We start from the raw sequence: 16,339 nt of genomic DNA, 5'->3' as shown, positions 1-16,339 counted from the left end.
CTGTAACTCCCCGGGACACACTGTAACCCCCCGGGACACTCTGTAACCCCCCTGGACACACTGTAACTCCCCGGGACACACTGTAACTCCCCGGGACACACTGTAACCCCCCGGGACACTCTGTAACCCCCCGGGACACACTGTAACTTCCCGGGACCCTCTGTAACGCCCCGGGACACACTGTAACCCCCCGGGACAATCTGTTACTCCCCGGGACACACTGTAACTCCCCGGGACACACTGTAACGCCCCGGGACACTCTGTAACCCCCCCGGGACACACTGTAACTTCCCGGACACACTGTAACCCCCCGGGACATTCTGTAACCCCCCGGGACACACTGTAACACCCCGGGACACTCTGTAACCCCCCGGGACACACTGTAACTCCCCGGGACACACTGTAACCCCCCGGGATACTCTGTAACCCTCCGGGACACTCTGTAACTCCCCGGGACACATTGTAACTCCCCGGGACACACTGTAACCCCCGGGACACTCTGTAACCCCCCGGGACACACTGTAACCCCCCGGGACACACTGTAACTCCCCGGGGCACACTGTAACCCCCCGAGAAACACAGTAACTCCCTGGGACACTCTGTAACCCCCCGGGACACCCTGTAACCCCCCCGGGACACACTGTATCTCCCCGGGACACACTGTAACTCCCCGGGACACACTGTAACACCCCGGGACACACTGTAACTCCCCGTGACACACTGTAACTCCCCGGGATACACTGTAACTCCCCGGGACACACTGTAACTCCCCGGGACACTCTGTAACTCCCTGGGACACACTGTAACTCCCCGGGACACACTGTAACTCCCCGGGACACACTGTAACTCCCCGGGACACTCTGTAACTCCCCGGGACACCCTGTAACCCCCCCGGGACACACTGTAACTCCCCGGGACATACTGTATGTCCCCGGGACACTCTGTAACTTCCCGGGACACACTGTAACTCCCCGGGACACCCTGTAACCCCCCCGGGACACACTGTATCTCCCCGGGGCACACTGTAACTCCCCGGGACACACTGTAACCCCCCGGGATACTCTGTAACCCTCCGGGACACTCTGTAACTCCCCGGGACACATTGTAACTCCCCGGGACACACTGTAACTCCCCGGGACACACTGTAACTCCCCGGGACACACTGTAACTCCCCGGGACACTCTGTAACTCCCCGGGAGACACTGTAACTCCCCGGGACACACTGTAACTCCCCGGGACACACTGTAACTCCCCGGGACACACTGTAACACCCCGGGACACACTGTAACTCCCCGTGACACACTGTAACTCCCCGGGATACACTGTAACTCCCCGGGACACACTGTAACTCCCCGGGACACTCTGTAACTCCCCGGGACACACTGTAACTCCCCGGGACACACTGTAACTCCCCGGGACACACTGTAACTCCCCGGGACACTCTGTAACTCCCCGGGACACCCTGTAACCCCCCGGGACACACTGTAACTCCCCGGGACATACTGTATGTCCCCGGGACACTCTGTAACTTCCCGGGACACTCTGTAACTTCCCGGGACACACTGTAACTCCCCGGGACACTCTGTAACTCCCCGGGACACACTGTAACCCCCCGGGACACTCTGTAACCCCCCGGGACACACTGTAACTCCCCGGGACACACTGTAACTCCCCGGGACACACTGTAACTCCCCGGGACACACTGTAACCCCCCGGGACACTCTGTAACCCCCCGGGACACACTGTAACTTCCCGGGACCCTCTGTAACGCCCCGGGACACTCTGTAACCCCCCCGGGACACACTGTAACCCCCCGGGACACACTGTAACACCCCGGGACACTCTGTAACCCCCCGGGACACACTGTAACTCCCCGGGACACTCTGTAACTCCCCGGGACACACTGTAACTCCCCGGGACACACTGTAACCCCCCGGGACACACTGTAACTCCCCGGGACACACTGTAACCCCCCGGGATACTCTGTAACCCTCCGGGACACTCTGTAACTCCCCGGGACACATTGTAACTCCCCGGGACACACTGTAACCCCCGGGACACTCTGTAACCCCCCGGGACACACTGTAACTCCCCGGGGCACACTGTAACCCCCCGAGAAACACAGTAACTCCCCGGGACACTCTGTAACCCCCCGGGACACCCTGTAACCCCCCCGGGACACACTGTATCTCCCCGGGACACACTGTAACTCCCCGGGACACACTGTAACACCCCGGGACACACTGTAACTCCCCGTGACACACTGTAACTCCCCGGGATACACTGTAACTCCCCGGGACACACTGTAACTCCCCGGGACACTCTGTAACTCCCCGGGACACACTGTAACTCCCCGGGACACACTGTAACTCCCCGGGACACACTGTAACTCCCCGGGACACTCTGTAACTCCCCGGGACACCCTGTAACCCCCCCGGGACACACTGTAACTCCCCGGGACATACTGTATGTCCCCGGGACACTCTGTAACTTCCCGGGACACACTGTAACTCCCCGGGACACCCTGTAACCCCCCCGGGACACACTGTATTTCCCCGGGGCACACTGTAACTCCCCGGGACACACTGTAACTCCCCGGGACACACTGTAACACCCCGGGACACACTGTAACTCCCCGTGACACACTGTAACTCCCCGGGACACACTGTAACTCCCCGGGACACACTGTAACTCCCCGGGACACACTGTAACTCCCCGGGACACACTGTAACTCCCCGGGACACTCTGTAACTCCCCGGGAGACACTGTAACTCCCCGGGACACACTGTAACTCCCCGGGACACACTGTAACTCCCCGGGACACACTGTAACACCCCGGGACACACTGTAACTCCCCGTGACACACTGTAACTCCCCGGGATACACTGTAACTCCCCGGGACACACTGTAACTCCCCGGGACACTCTGTAACTCCCCGGGACACACTGTAACTCCCCGGGACACACTGTAACTCCCCGGGACACACTGTAACTCCCCGGGACACTCTGTAACTCCCCGGGACACCCTGTAACCCCCCGGGACACACTGTAACTCCCCGGGACATACTGTATGTCCCCGGGACACTCTGTAACTTCCCGGGACACACTGTAACTCCCCGGGACACCCTGTAACCCCCCCGGGACACACTGTATCTCCCCGGGACACACTGTAACTCCCCGGGACACACTGTAACACCCCGGGACACACTGTAACTCCCCGTGACACACTGTAACTCCCCGGGATACACTGTAACTCCCCGGGACACACTGTAACTCCCCGGGACACTCTGTAACTCCCCGGGAGACACTGTAACCCCCCCGGGACACACTGTAACTCCCCGGGACACACTGTAACTCCCCGGGACACTCTGTAACTCCCCGGGACACACTGTAACTCCCCGGGACACACTGTAACTCCCCGGGACACTCTGTAACTCCCCGGGACACACTGTAACTCCCCGGGACACACTGTAACTCCCCGGGATACACTGTAACTCCCCGGGACACACTGTAACTCCCCGTGACACACTGTAACTCCCCGGGATACACTGTAACTCCCCGGGACACACTGTAACTCCCCGGGAGACACTGTAACCCTCCCGGGACACACTGTAACTCCCCGGGACACACTGTAACTCCCCGGGACACTCTGTAACTCCCCGGGACACTCTGTAACTCCCCGGGACACACTGTAACTCCCCGGGACACACTGTAACTCCCCGGGACACTCTGTAACTCCCCGGGACACACTGTAACTCCCCGGGACACACTGTAACTCCCCAGGATACACTGTAACTCCCCGGGACACACTGTAACTCCCCGGAACACACTGTAACTCCCCGGGACACTCTGTAACTCCCCGGGACACTCTGTAACTCCCCGGGACACACTGTAACTCCCCGGGTAACTCTGTAACTCCCCGCTACACACTGTAACCCCCCGGGACACTCTGTAACCCCCCTGGACACACTGTAACTCCCCGGGACACACTGTAACTCCCCGGACACACTGTAACCCCCCGGGACATTCTGTAACCCCCCGGGACACACTGTAACACCCCGGGACACTCTGTAACCCCCCGGGACACACTGTAACTCCCCGGGACACTCTGTAACTCCCCGGGACACACTGTAACTCCCCGGGACACACTGTAACCCCCCGGGACACACTGTAACTCCCCGGGACACACTGTAACCCCCCGGGATACTCTGTAACTCCCCGGGACACACTGTAACTCCCCGGGACACATTGTAACTCCCCGGGACACACTGTAACCCCCGGGACACTCTGTAACCCCCCGGGACACACTGTAACTCCCCGGGGCACACTGTAACCCCCCGAGAAACACAGTAACTCCCTGGGACACTCTGTAACCCCCCGGGACACCCTGTAACCCCCCCGGGACACACTGTATCTCCCCGGGACACACTGTAACTCCCCGGGACACACTGTAACACCCCGGGACACACTGTAACTCCCCGTGACACACTGTAACTCCCCGGGATACACTGTAACTCCCCGGGACACACTGTAACTCCCCGGGACACTCTGTAACTCCCTGGGACACACTGTAACTCCCCGGGACACACTGTAACTCCCCGGGACACACTGTAACTCCCCGGGACACTCTGTAACTCCCCGGGACACCCTGTAACCCCCCCGGGACACACTGTAACTCCCCGGGACATACTGTATGTCCCCGGGACACTCTGTAACTTCCCGGGACACACTGTAACTCCCCGGGACACCCTGTAACCCCCCCGGGACACACTGTATCTCCCCGGGGCACACTGTAACTCCCCGGGACACACTGTAACCCCCCGGGATACTCTGTAACCCTCCGGGACACTCTGTAACTCCCCGGGACACATTGTAACTCCCCGGGACACACTGTAACTCCCCGGGACACACTGTAACTCCCCGGGACACACTGTAACTCCCCGGGACACACTGTAACTCCCCGGGACACTCTGTAACTCCCCGGGAGACACTGTAACTCCCCGGGACACACTGTAACTCCCCGGGACACACTGTAACTCCCCGGGACACACTGTAACACCCCGGGACACACTGTAACTCCCCGTGACACACTGTAACTCCCCGGGATACACTGTAACTCCCCGGGACACACTGTAACTCCCCGGGACACTCTGTAACTCCCCGGGACACACTGTAACTCCCCGGGACACACTGTAACTCCCCGGGACACACTGTAACTCCCCGGGACACTCTGTAACTCCCCGGGACACCCTGTAACCCCCCGGGACACACTGTAACTCCCCGGGACATACTGTATGTCCCCGGGACACTCTGTAACTTCCCGGGACACACTGTAACTCCCCGGGACACCCTGTAACCCCCCCGGGACACACTGTATCTCCCCGGGACACACTGTAACTCCCCGGGACACACTGTAACTCCCCGGGACACACTGTAACACCCCGGGACACACTGTAACTCCCCGTGACACACTGTAACTCCCCGGGATACACTGTAACTCCCCGGGACACACTGTAACTCCCCGGGACACTCTGTAACTCCCCGGGAGACACTGTAACCCCCCCGGGACACACTGTAACTCCCCGGGACACACTGTAACTCCCCGGGACACACTGTAACTCCCCGGGACACACTGTAACTCCCCGGGACACTCTGTAACTCCCCGGGACACACTGTAACTCCCCGGGACACACTGTAACTCCCCGGGATACACTGTAACTCCCCGGGACACACTGTAACTCCCCGTGACACACTGTAACTCCCCGGGATACACTGTAACTCCCCGGGACACACTGTAACTCCCCGGGACACTCTGTAACTCCCCGGGAGACACTGTAACCCTCCCGGGACACACTGTAACTCCCCGGGACACACTGTAACTCCCCGGGACACTCTGTAACTCCCCGGGACACTCTGTAACTCCCCGGGACACACTGTAACTCCCCGGGACACACTGTAACTCCCCGGGACACTCTGTAACTCCCCGGGACACACTGTAACTCCCCGGGACACACTGTAACTCCCCAGGATACACTGTAACTCCCCGGGACACACTGTAACTCCCCGGAACACACTGTAACTCCCCGGGACACTCTGTAACTCCCCGGGACACTCTGTAACTCCCCGGGACACACTGTAACTCCCCGGGTAACTCTGTAACTCCCCGCTACACACTGTAACCCCCCGGGACACTCTGTAACCCCCCGGGACACACTGTAACTCCCCGGGACACACTGTAACTCCCCGGGACACACTGTAACCCCCCGGGACACTCTGTAACCCCCCGGGACACACTGTAACTTCCCGGGACCCTCTGTAACGCCCCAGGACACTCTGTAACCCCCCCGGGACACACTATAACTTCACGGACACACTGTAACCCCCCGGGACACTCTGTAACCCCCCGGGACACACTGTAACTTCCCGGGACCCTCTGTAACGCCCCGGGACACTCTGTAACCCCCCGGGACACTCTGTAACTCCCCGGGACACACTATAACTTCACGGACACACTGTAACTCCCCGGGACACACTGTAACTCCCCGGGACACACTGTAACACCCCGGGACACTCTGTAACCCCCCGGGACACACTGTAACTCCCCGGGACACTCTGTAACTCCCCGGGACACACTGTAACTCCCCGGGACACACTGTAACCCCCCGGGACACACTGTAACTCCCCGGGACACACTGTAACCCCCCGGGATACTCTGTAACCCTCCGGGACACTCTGTAACTCCCCGGGACACATTGTAACTCCCCGGGACACACTGTAACCCCCGGGACACTCTGTAACCCCCCGGGACACACTGTAACTCCCCGGGGCACACTGTAACCCCCCGAGAAACACAGTAACTCCCCGGGACACTCTGTAACCCCCCGGGACACTCTGTTACTCCCCGGGACACTCTGTAACTCCCCGGGACACACTGTAACTCCCCGGGACACACTGTAACTCCCCGGGACATACTGGAACTCCCCGGGACACACTGTAACCCCCCGGGATACTCTGTAACCCTCCGGGACACTCTGTAACTCCCCGGGACACTCTGTAACTCCCCGGGACACACTGTAACTCCCCGGGACACACTGTAACCCCCCGTGTGCAAGATAGGGGCCTCTGCGACCCCCCATCAGGCACTCTGCTTCCCTTCCCAAGAACAAAGACACGGAGGAGTTCGTCCAAAACTATGTATTCAGTTCTGCAGAACCGGGTGTTACCTCAATGGTTTCCCACGAGGCACACACACAGATTGTAATCCCCGCGCGTTATATACATGTAGTAATGGGCTGGGCCTTCTACTGTCTCAGCCAATGGGTGTCAAAGTTCCCCACTGTCCTCCCTGATGGATGAGATTATTTGGTTCATCACCCAGCCAATCAGTGTTTGAGTTCACCGTTCTCCCTTATATGGATGATGATGTACAGCCGTGGTTGTGGGCGGTCCCTCAGCCACGAGGAAAGCTGTTTCCATTGTTCCATTCATGAAAATCTGGGGGGAGTATCTGCTGGTGCTTACTACAGGGTAGAAAAGACTAAAATGGTGGCTTTGTACTTACTATGTGCTTACTACAACAGTTAATGATTTAAAAATTACACCACCCCTTACAAATCCCCCGTGTCTTTTCTTACGGTTTGTAATTTTTAAACTGGGAGTTTCCTCTCCAGGGCGTTTAATAACTCCTGAGCTTGTTCATCAAACTGCCCATCTCTAATACCACCCCCGCCCAATAGGGATTCACGTTGTTCCATCTCGAGATTCATTCGTTCAACCTGCCCATAGGGAACGTCCCTCTTAGTAAGGGCGGTTTCGATCAGTCGTTGAGTTAATCCCCGGACGCAGGGAATAACACAACACCCAAGGGCAGTGAGTACCCCTGCCACCACTATACATGAGACAAGAAAGGGAACGACTACCCCTGTCCATTTACCGAACCAAGCTTCCAACCAACCCGTGAGGCCAGAGTCGATACCCGAGTTTTCGGCGAGTTCGTCCGCCAATGTGGTGAGTCCATCCAGGGCGCGGGTGATGGACCCATCAGGGGCTGTGTTGTTGGGGATGAAAGTGCAGCACTGAGTGCCTATCATGACACAAACACCCCCCTTCTCTGCCAACATCATGTCTAAGGCCAACCTATTTTCCCACGTCATCCGACTAGTGGCGTCCAGTTGTTCTGCTATTCCTTTCACTGCATCACGGGTATAATTAATGAACCTCTGCTGATTGTAGTAAATATAATTAATCCAATCCACGTTCTTATTGATGGTAACCCACCAGAACAGTGACGACTCAAAACCCGCCGCTATCTGGTTCCTAGCCTTGTATTCATCAGGAACACCCCTGGGGACCCCTATGGCGTCTAAATATATGTTATCATCGAAAGAGGTCTCCAAAGCTCTCTCAGTTCTTCCACTGAAACGGGGTTGCTCTTGTTTTTCGAATGCCAGGGTGAATGGGATGGCCAATTGAACGATTGCACAAGTGCCCGTCCATTTTCGGGGCAGGGTCTGTCGCAGAATCCTCCCACCACAGTACCACCAGAGGTCTGCCCTAGGCACATGAATGTGGGAGTAATTCCCCCCCCCCGGTAGTTTCGTTGACCAGCCGAATTGATCCGCTGCACTTGTCAAATGTCCCCACATCGTCGTCCCACTGTAGTCCCGTCCGAGAGACACAGGCCTGGTGCGTACCCGTTACCCCTGAGAATGATGGCGGGCGGGGCGCTCCCTCAGACCTGACGGGGGGAAACTTCAAACTTAAGGGTCGACAAGTGGGGTCGTTCCAGGCCTCTCGGTCCTGGTACAGCATTATCATGCAGTCCAAGGCTCGTGGGTGTTTCTCCCATCCCAGCGGGAACGGGACCACCTGAGGGTTAGGGCGGGCACCCGTGCATGCGTAGCAATCACTCTTTTTCATGCTCCTCACAGTATATTTGACCCATTCCATCCAGGCATTCGCCTCCCCATATCCCGTTTCTATTTCAAAGGTCCTTTCCAAGTCCATCTTCTCAATTATCCTAACCTTTTCCTGCTCATCGGGGGTGGATGAGGCCCCAGACCCAGCTTCAATGACCGCGATGGTCGTGCAGCATATCTGCAACCCCTTCTGTCCTGCCTGGCCCCCAAGGTCTTTATGGTCAGATAGAGTGGATTGCACTGATTCTGCTCACAATTCCGCCCAGGGGTGATGGGATCACGGACAATTGACACCATAGCCTGGACCCCGGGGCTGGAGGCCTACTGATGCCATTTGTTTTGCCATGCAACTGTAATACTAACGTCTGACCCTGGAATCCCCTTTCTCTCTCTAGGTTATGCTTAGTCTGATTCAGTTCACTTTTAGTCGCACAGGGCACCAACCCACATAGGTCTAAACTAAGTGTCTGTGTTGGCGGGAACGGAGATGGAGAGCCACCGACGGTCCTCTGCCTGTTTTTTTTTCCAGAGGCCGAATTGAGTAACACGCACACTATGACCCAGCCCAAAGATAATGGCAAAGCAAGTTAACAATACAATTGACCGCATTTTGTTGCAACACTCGTGTCCGGCCGGAGGACACAGTCCTTTAAACTCGCCAAAGTCCAATTAGTCTGTTCTCAGGGTCTCTGTTCCTTAGATGCCTCTGTCAGAGAGGTTCGTTCGTCCTCCGTTGGTTGTGGCACTAGTCCCTTGATTCGAGTATAATGTGTCCAGCCCTTTTCGGCCGTGCAGGCAGCCGTTTCGGTCGTCAAAAGTACTAGGAAGGGACCGTCCCAAATTGATTCGAGGGTGCGTTGCTTCCAGCTTTTAATCAGGACCCACTGACCCGGCTTGATGGTGTGCACCGCGAACTCGAGGGGCGGCGTCTGTGCCAAAAGTCCCTGTTGGCGTAAACGAGATAGAGCAGACCCCAGAGCCACCACATATTTTTGCACAAACATGTCCCGAGACTCGAATAAGGGAGGTTCTCCCTTCGGCCCATGGAACGGGAGGCCAAACAGCATTTCGTAAGGGGAGACCCAAATCCCGCCTTGGCTGGGTGCGAATTTGCAACAGGGCGAGGGGTAGGCATTTGGTCCAAGGCAGGCCGATTTCACTAGTGAGTTTGGTTAGCTACTTTTTGATGGTTTTGTTCATTCTTTCGACCTTGCCTGAGGAAGAGGGATGCCAGGGGGTATGCAAATCCCAGTCAATCCCCACCGCTTGCACTATATTCTGGAGGACAGTCGAGGTGAAGTGACTCCCCTGGTCAGAGTCAATAGCGCGGGGCAGCCCAAATCGTGGGATGATTTGTTCGAGTAGAATGTTGCTAACCTGGGTTGCCGTTGCCGTGGCAGTGGGGAAAACTTCCACCCATCCTGTCAGGTGATCTACTATTACTAATAGATACTTCAGGCGACCTATGGGGGGGAGCTCAGTGTAATCTACCTGGACATACTCAAACGGCCTATAGGCCGGACTCCTACCCCCTTGCCTTGCGTGCTTCCGCAGCCCCCTTTTGTTGATCTTTCGGCACGTTATGCAATCTCCCGTGACCTGCTTGGCTACTGTGTACAGATCAGGGTGGGCATATCGGCGTAGGAAGGCATCGCACAGTGCCTGGGCACCCCAGTGACCCCCTTGGTGTAGACGGGCAATAATGTCCCGCGTCAACGGTCGATTTAGTAGCTGGCGGCCATCGGGTAGGGTCCACTTCCCTTCCCTATCTTTTGTACCCCCTAGAGATGCGAGGAGAGTTTCCTCTTTGTCAGTAAACGTGGGCATTTCGGTAATTTCGGCTATCTGGGGAATCCTTACCAGGCAGTTTACTACTTCCTTCCCCATCCCGGCCAATTTTGCCTGTTCATCCACCAATTGATTCCCCAGGGTCTCCGTTTTATTGTCTTTCTGGTGCCCTTTCACATGCACTACAGCAATCTCTTGTGGTAACAACAAATCCTCCAAGATCATGGCTACCAGTTCCTCGTGGACCAACTCATTTCCCCTACTATTTATCATTCCCCTTTCCTTCCAGATCTTCCCAAAGGTGTGTACTACCCCAAAGGCATACTTAGAGTCAGTGTAGATTTTCCCGGCTACTCCCTTTAAATTTCACAGAGCCCGGTGCAAGGCGTACAACTCCACGTTTGTGCGGACCAGGCATTCGGTAGCCGTCCACTTTCCACTAATTCCCAGCCAGTCTCACTAATGACTGCATCTTGCTCCTCTCCCTCTCCAACTTTCCCTCGACCTTCCTCTTTCCATCCCATAACCTTCTTCCCCCATTCCGGTGGACGTACAAGCTTCCCGTACGGCTGCCACCATCATTTTTGTCTTCTGTTTTTCCCTTACTACAGCCCTCTGAACGTACACCTTCTGTGCTTCCCGCAATAATTCCGCAACGTCTTTTTCAGCCCATTCCTCTATTTTCTGTAATTTCTTCTGAATGTCAGGCCATGATTTAGTCACACAGTGCACCTTAAGCATGCCCTTGCCTATTTCCCCGTCGGGGTCTAAACAGGAATACTTCCACATGGACTCCCGCAAACGGTCTAAAAACTCACTCGGGGATTCATCCTTTTTCTGACTGACTTCGAATGCTTTCGCTAAATTCCGCTGTTTAGGCACGCAGGTTTTGATTCCCCTGATTATAAGGTTTCTGAGGTCTGTCATATTAGCCCGTCCCCCCTCGTCATTATGATCCCACCGGGGGTCCTCTAAGGGGTACTTCTGCTCTCCACGCTGAGGGCCTCCCTGATGCTCCCTATCCCAAATGGCCATTGCACTATTCCGGATCATGACAATTTCATCGTAATTAAATAATATTCTCATCATGGCCTGTAATTCGGCCCATGTGTATATACTGGGCCCCAGAAATTGATCTAATTGTGTTCCGACACTGACGGGGTCGTCCAGTAGACGGGGTAGTTCATTGCGAAGTTGTCGGATATCCCCAGAATTTAAAGGTTGTACTACGAACCCGGTCCGTTCGTTCCCAAACGGCACCTCTCGTAAAGGGTTCATCTGTTCAACATTGTTAACCCTCTCAGCACCCAATCTCTCTTCTTGATCTCTCCGCATCTCAATTCGGGCTGATCTCCTAACGCCTGGGGTGGGCTCTTCTTCCCCTCCAGTGTCCCCCCCCCCCCAGCAGGCTCTCCCTCACTGAGCATGACCTGCTGGGAACCGAGATTATCCGACGCAGGAGGGAGGTCCGCGCTGGACGCCTGGGCGTGCACAGGTTGTACATACGGGGGCAGGGCGAAAGGGGGCAAACCGTCGGTGAGGACGTTCCAAGACCTCTGGGGCTTTCTTGGGTCTGTTTGGGGAATCAGAGGATAGAGACTCGTGGGGTCCCCGCCGTCACTCGCCAACCAGGCGGCGGCATATTTGCTCTCTTCTGGGTTAAACGGTTGTTTTCTGTTAACATATATATTTAGGAGTTGACACACCCAGTTTTCATCAGACCCATACTCGGGCCAAACTACCGAGGGGGCGCGGATAGGTTCTTTGGTCCATATAAAACAACAATATTTTATCATAGTCTCTTTCTTTAAGTCCTCTGTCCTACTGCTTTCCGTCCATAAACTCAATTTCTGACCTAGTGAACTATCGGGGGGGTATTTCTTTTCCATTTCTGATTTCCCATGGTCTATCTTTGGTCCTGGTCTTAAACGCCTAAAGCGTTCTCACAGATAACCGTCAAAACCACAATTTCCCATGGTCTATCTTCGGTCCTGGTCTTAAACGCCTAAAGCGTTCTCACAGATGACCGTCAAAACCACGTGGCCAACAAGGAAGAACAAAAAGAAACTCTCTCACCTTGATCCGTGCACGAAGTTGTCTGGCCTTTTTAAATGTGTGTTCCCCCGCGTATAGTCACTAACCAGTCGTCCCAGCACTCGTCCGTGTGTTCCTTTTCTCGGGATCCAAAATTATTTTTAATGAGCCGGGTCACTCTCTTGGCCGACGGCTGACGGACCAAGCTGATCCAGTGAGCAGTATAAATATATACCAGACGCGTCTTTTTGTATCAGACTTGATCCACGAGCCGAAGAGAGCCCCGGCAATAATTATTGCATCCCGGGCGAGACCCCCAATTGTGCAAGATAGGGGCCTCTGCGACCCCCCCATCAGGCACTCTGCTTCCCTTCCCAAGAACAAAGACACGGAGGAGTTCGTCCAAAACTATGTATTCAGTTCTGCAGAACCGGGTGTTACCTCAATGGTTTCCCACGAGGCACACACACAGATTGTAATCCCCGCGCGTTATATACATGTAGTAATGGGCTGGGCCTTCTACTGTCTCAGCCAATGGGTGTCAAAGTTCCCCACTGTCCTCCCTGATGGATGAGATTATTTGGTTCATCACCCAGCCAATCAGTGTTTGAGTTCACCGTTCTCCCTTATATGGATGATGATGTACAGCCGTGGTTGTGGGCGGTCCCTCAGCCACGAGGAAAGCTGTTTCCATTGTTCCATTCATGAAAATCTGGGGGGAGTATCTGCTGGTGCTTACTACAGGGTAGAAAAGACTAAAATGGTGGCTTTGTACTTACTATGTGCTTACTACAACAGTTAATGATTTAAAAATTACACCACCCCTTACACCCGGGACACACTGTAACTCCCCGGGACACACGGTAACCCCCCGGGACACACTGTAACTCCCCGGGACACACGGTAACTCCCTGGGACACACTGTAACTCCCCGGGACATACTGTAACTCCCCGGGACACATGGTAACCCCCCGGGACACACTGTAACTCCCCGGGACACACTGTAACTCCCCGGGACACATGGTAACCCCCCGGGACACACTGTAACTCCCTGGGACACACTGTAACCCCCCGGGACACACTGTAACTCCCCGGGACACACGGTAACCCCCCGGGACACACGGTAACTCCCTGGGACACACTGTAACTCCCCGGGACATACTGTAACTCCCCGGGACACATGGTAACCCCCCGGGACACACTGTAACTCCCCGGGACACACTGTAACTCCCCGGGACACATGGTAACCCCCCGGGACACACTGTAACTCCCTGGGACACACTGTAACCCCCCGGGACACACTGTAACTCCCCGGGACACACGGTAACCCCCCGGGACACACTGTAACTCCCCGGGACACACGGTAACTCCCCGGGACACACTGTAACCCCCCGGGACATACTGTAACTCCCAGGGACACACTGTAACTCCCTGGGACACTCTGTAACTTCCCGGGACACTCTGTAACGCCCCGGGACACTCTGTAACGCCCCGGGACACACTGTAACTCCCCGGGACACACTGTAACTCCCCGGGAGACTCTGTAACTCCCCGGGACACACTGTAACCCCCCGGGACACACTGTAACTCCCCGGGACACTCTGTAACCCCCCGGGACACTCTGTAACTCCCCGGGACACACTGTAACCCCCCGGGACACACTGTAACTCCCCGGGACACACTGTAACTCCCCGGGACACACTGTAACTCCCCGGGACACACTGTAACTCCCCGGGACACACTGTAACCCCCCGGGACACACTGTAACTCCCCGGGACACACTGTAACCCCCCGGGACACTCTGTAACACCCCGGGACACACTGTAACTCCCCGGGACACACTGTAACCCCCCGGGACACACTGTAACTCCCCGGGACACACTGTAACCCCCCGGGATACTCTGTAACCCTCCGGGACACTCTGTATCTCCCCGGGACACATTGTAACTCCCCGGGACACACTGTAACCCCCGGGACACTCTGTAACTCCCCGGGACACATGGTAACCCCCCGGGACACACTGTAACTCCCCGGGACACACTGTAACTCCCCGGGACACATGGTAACCCCCCGGGACACACTGTAACTCCCTGGGACACACTGTAACTCCCCGGGACACACTGTAACTCCCCGGGACACACTGTAACCCCCCGGGACACACTGTAACTCCCCGGGACACACGGTAACTCCTCGGGACACACTGTAACCCCCCGGGACACACTGTAACTCCCCGGGACACACTGTAACTCCCTGGGACACACTGTAACTCCCCGGGACACTCTGTAACTTCCCGGGACACTCTGTAACGCCCCGGGACACTCTGTAACGCCCCGGGACACACTGTAACTCCCCGGGACACACTGTAACTCCCCGGGACACTCTGTAACTCCCCGGGACACACTGTAACCCCCCGGGACACACTGTAACTCCCCGGGACACTCTGTAACCCCCCGGGACACTCTGTAACTCCCCGGGACACACTGTAACCCCCCGGGACACACTGTAACTCCCCGGGACACACTGTAACTCCCCGGGACACACTGTAACTCCCCGGGACACACTGTAACTCCCCGGGACACACTTTAACCCCCCGGGACACACTGTAACCCCCCGGGACACTCTGTAACTCCCCGGGACACACTGTAACTCCCCGGGACACTCTGTAACCCCCCGGGACACACTGTAACTCCCCGGGACACTCTGTAACCCCCCGGGACACTCTGTAACTCCCCGGGACACACTGTAACTCCCCGGGACACACTGTAACCCCCCGGGACACACTGTAACTCCCCGGGACACACTGTAACTCCCCGGGACACTCTGTAACCCCCCGGGACACACTGTAACTCCCCGGGACACTCTGTAACCCCCCGGGACACACTGTAACTCCCCGGGACACACTGTAACCCCCCGGGACACTCTGTAACTCCCCGGGACACACTGTAACCCCCCGGGACACTCTGTAACTCCCAGGGACACTCTGTAACTCCCCGGGACACACTGTAACTCCCCGGGACACACTGTAACTCCCCGGGACACACTGTAACCCCCCGGGACACTCTGTAACCCCCCGGGACACACTGTAACTCCCCGGGACACACTGTAACCCACCGGGACACACTGTAACTCCCCGGGACACACTGTAACCCCCCGGGACACTCTGTAACTCCCTGGGACACACGGTAACTCCCCGGGACACACTGTAACCCCCCGGGACACTCTGTAACTCCCCGGGACATACTGTAACTCCCCGGGACACACTGTAACTCCCCGGGACACTCTGTAACTCCCCGGGACACACTGTAACTCCCCGGGACACTCTGTAACTCTCCGGGACACTCTGTAACTCCCCGGGACACGACGTAACCCCCCGGGACACACTGTAACTCCCCGGGACACACTGTAACCCCCCGGGACACTCTGTAACTCCCCGGGACATACTGTAACTCCCCGGGACACACTGTAACTCCCCGGGACACACTGTAACTCCCCGGGACACACTGTAACTCCCAGGGACACTCTGTAACTCCCAGGGACACTCTGTAACTCCCCGGGACACACTGTAACCGCCCGGGACACACTGTAACTCCCCGGGACACA

General features: G+C 56.6%; 1 protein-coding gene and 1 pseudogene across 1 annotated transcript in view; one reads left to right on the top strand and one right to left on the bottom strand.

The window, feature by feature from the left end:
- LOC148152049 (von Willebrand factor A domain-containing protein 7-like) overlaps nt 1-16,339 on the top strand; it is a 165,838-nt gene that overhangs the window by 44,853 nt on the left and 104,646 nt on the right. The window lies entirely within an intron of this gene.
- LOC148152050 (uncharacterized) lies at nt 7,179-9,167 on the bottom strand (annotated as a pseudogene).

Source organism: Chiloscyllium plagiosum, unplaced genomic scaffold, assembly GCF_037043375.1.
Source record: "Chiloscyllium plagiosum isolate Xiang-an unplaced genomic scaffold, Cpla_swu_hap1 HiC_scaffold_2, whole genome shotgun sequence".
Taxonomy (NCBI): domain Eukaryota; kingdom Metazoa; phylum Chordata; class Chondrichthyes; order Orectolobiformes; family Hemiscylliidae; genus Chiloscyllium; species Chiloscyllium plagiosum.
Note: the sequence above shows the minus strand (reverse complement) of the source record. Positions and strands in the feature narration are given on the sequence as shown.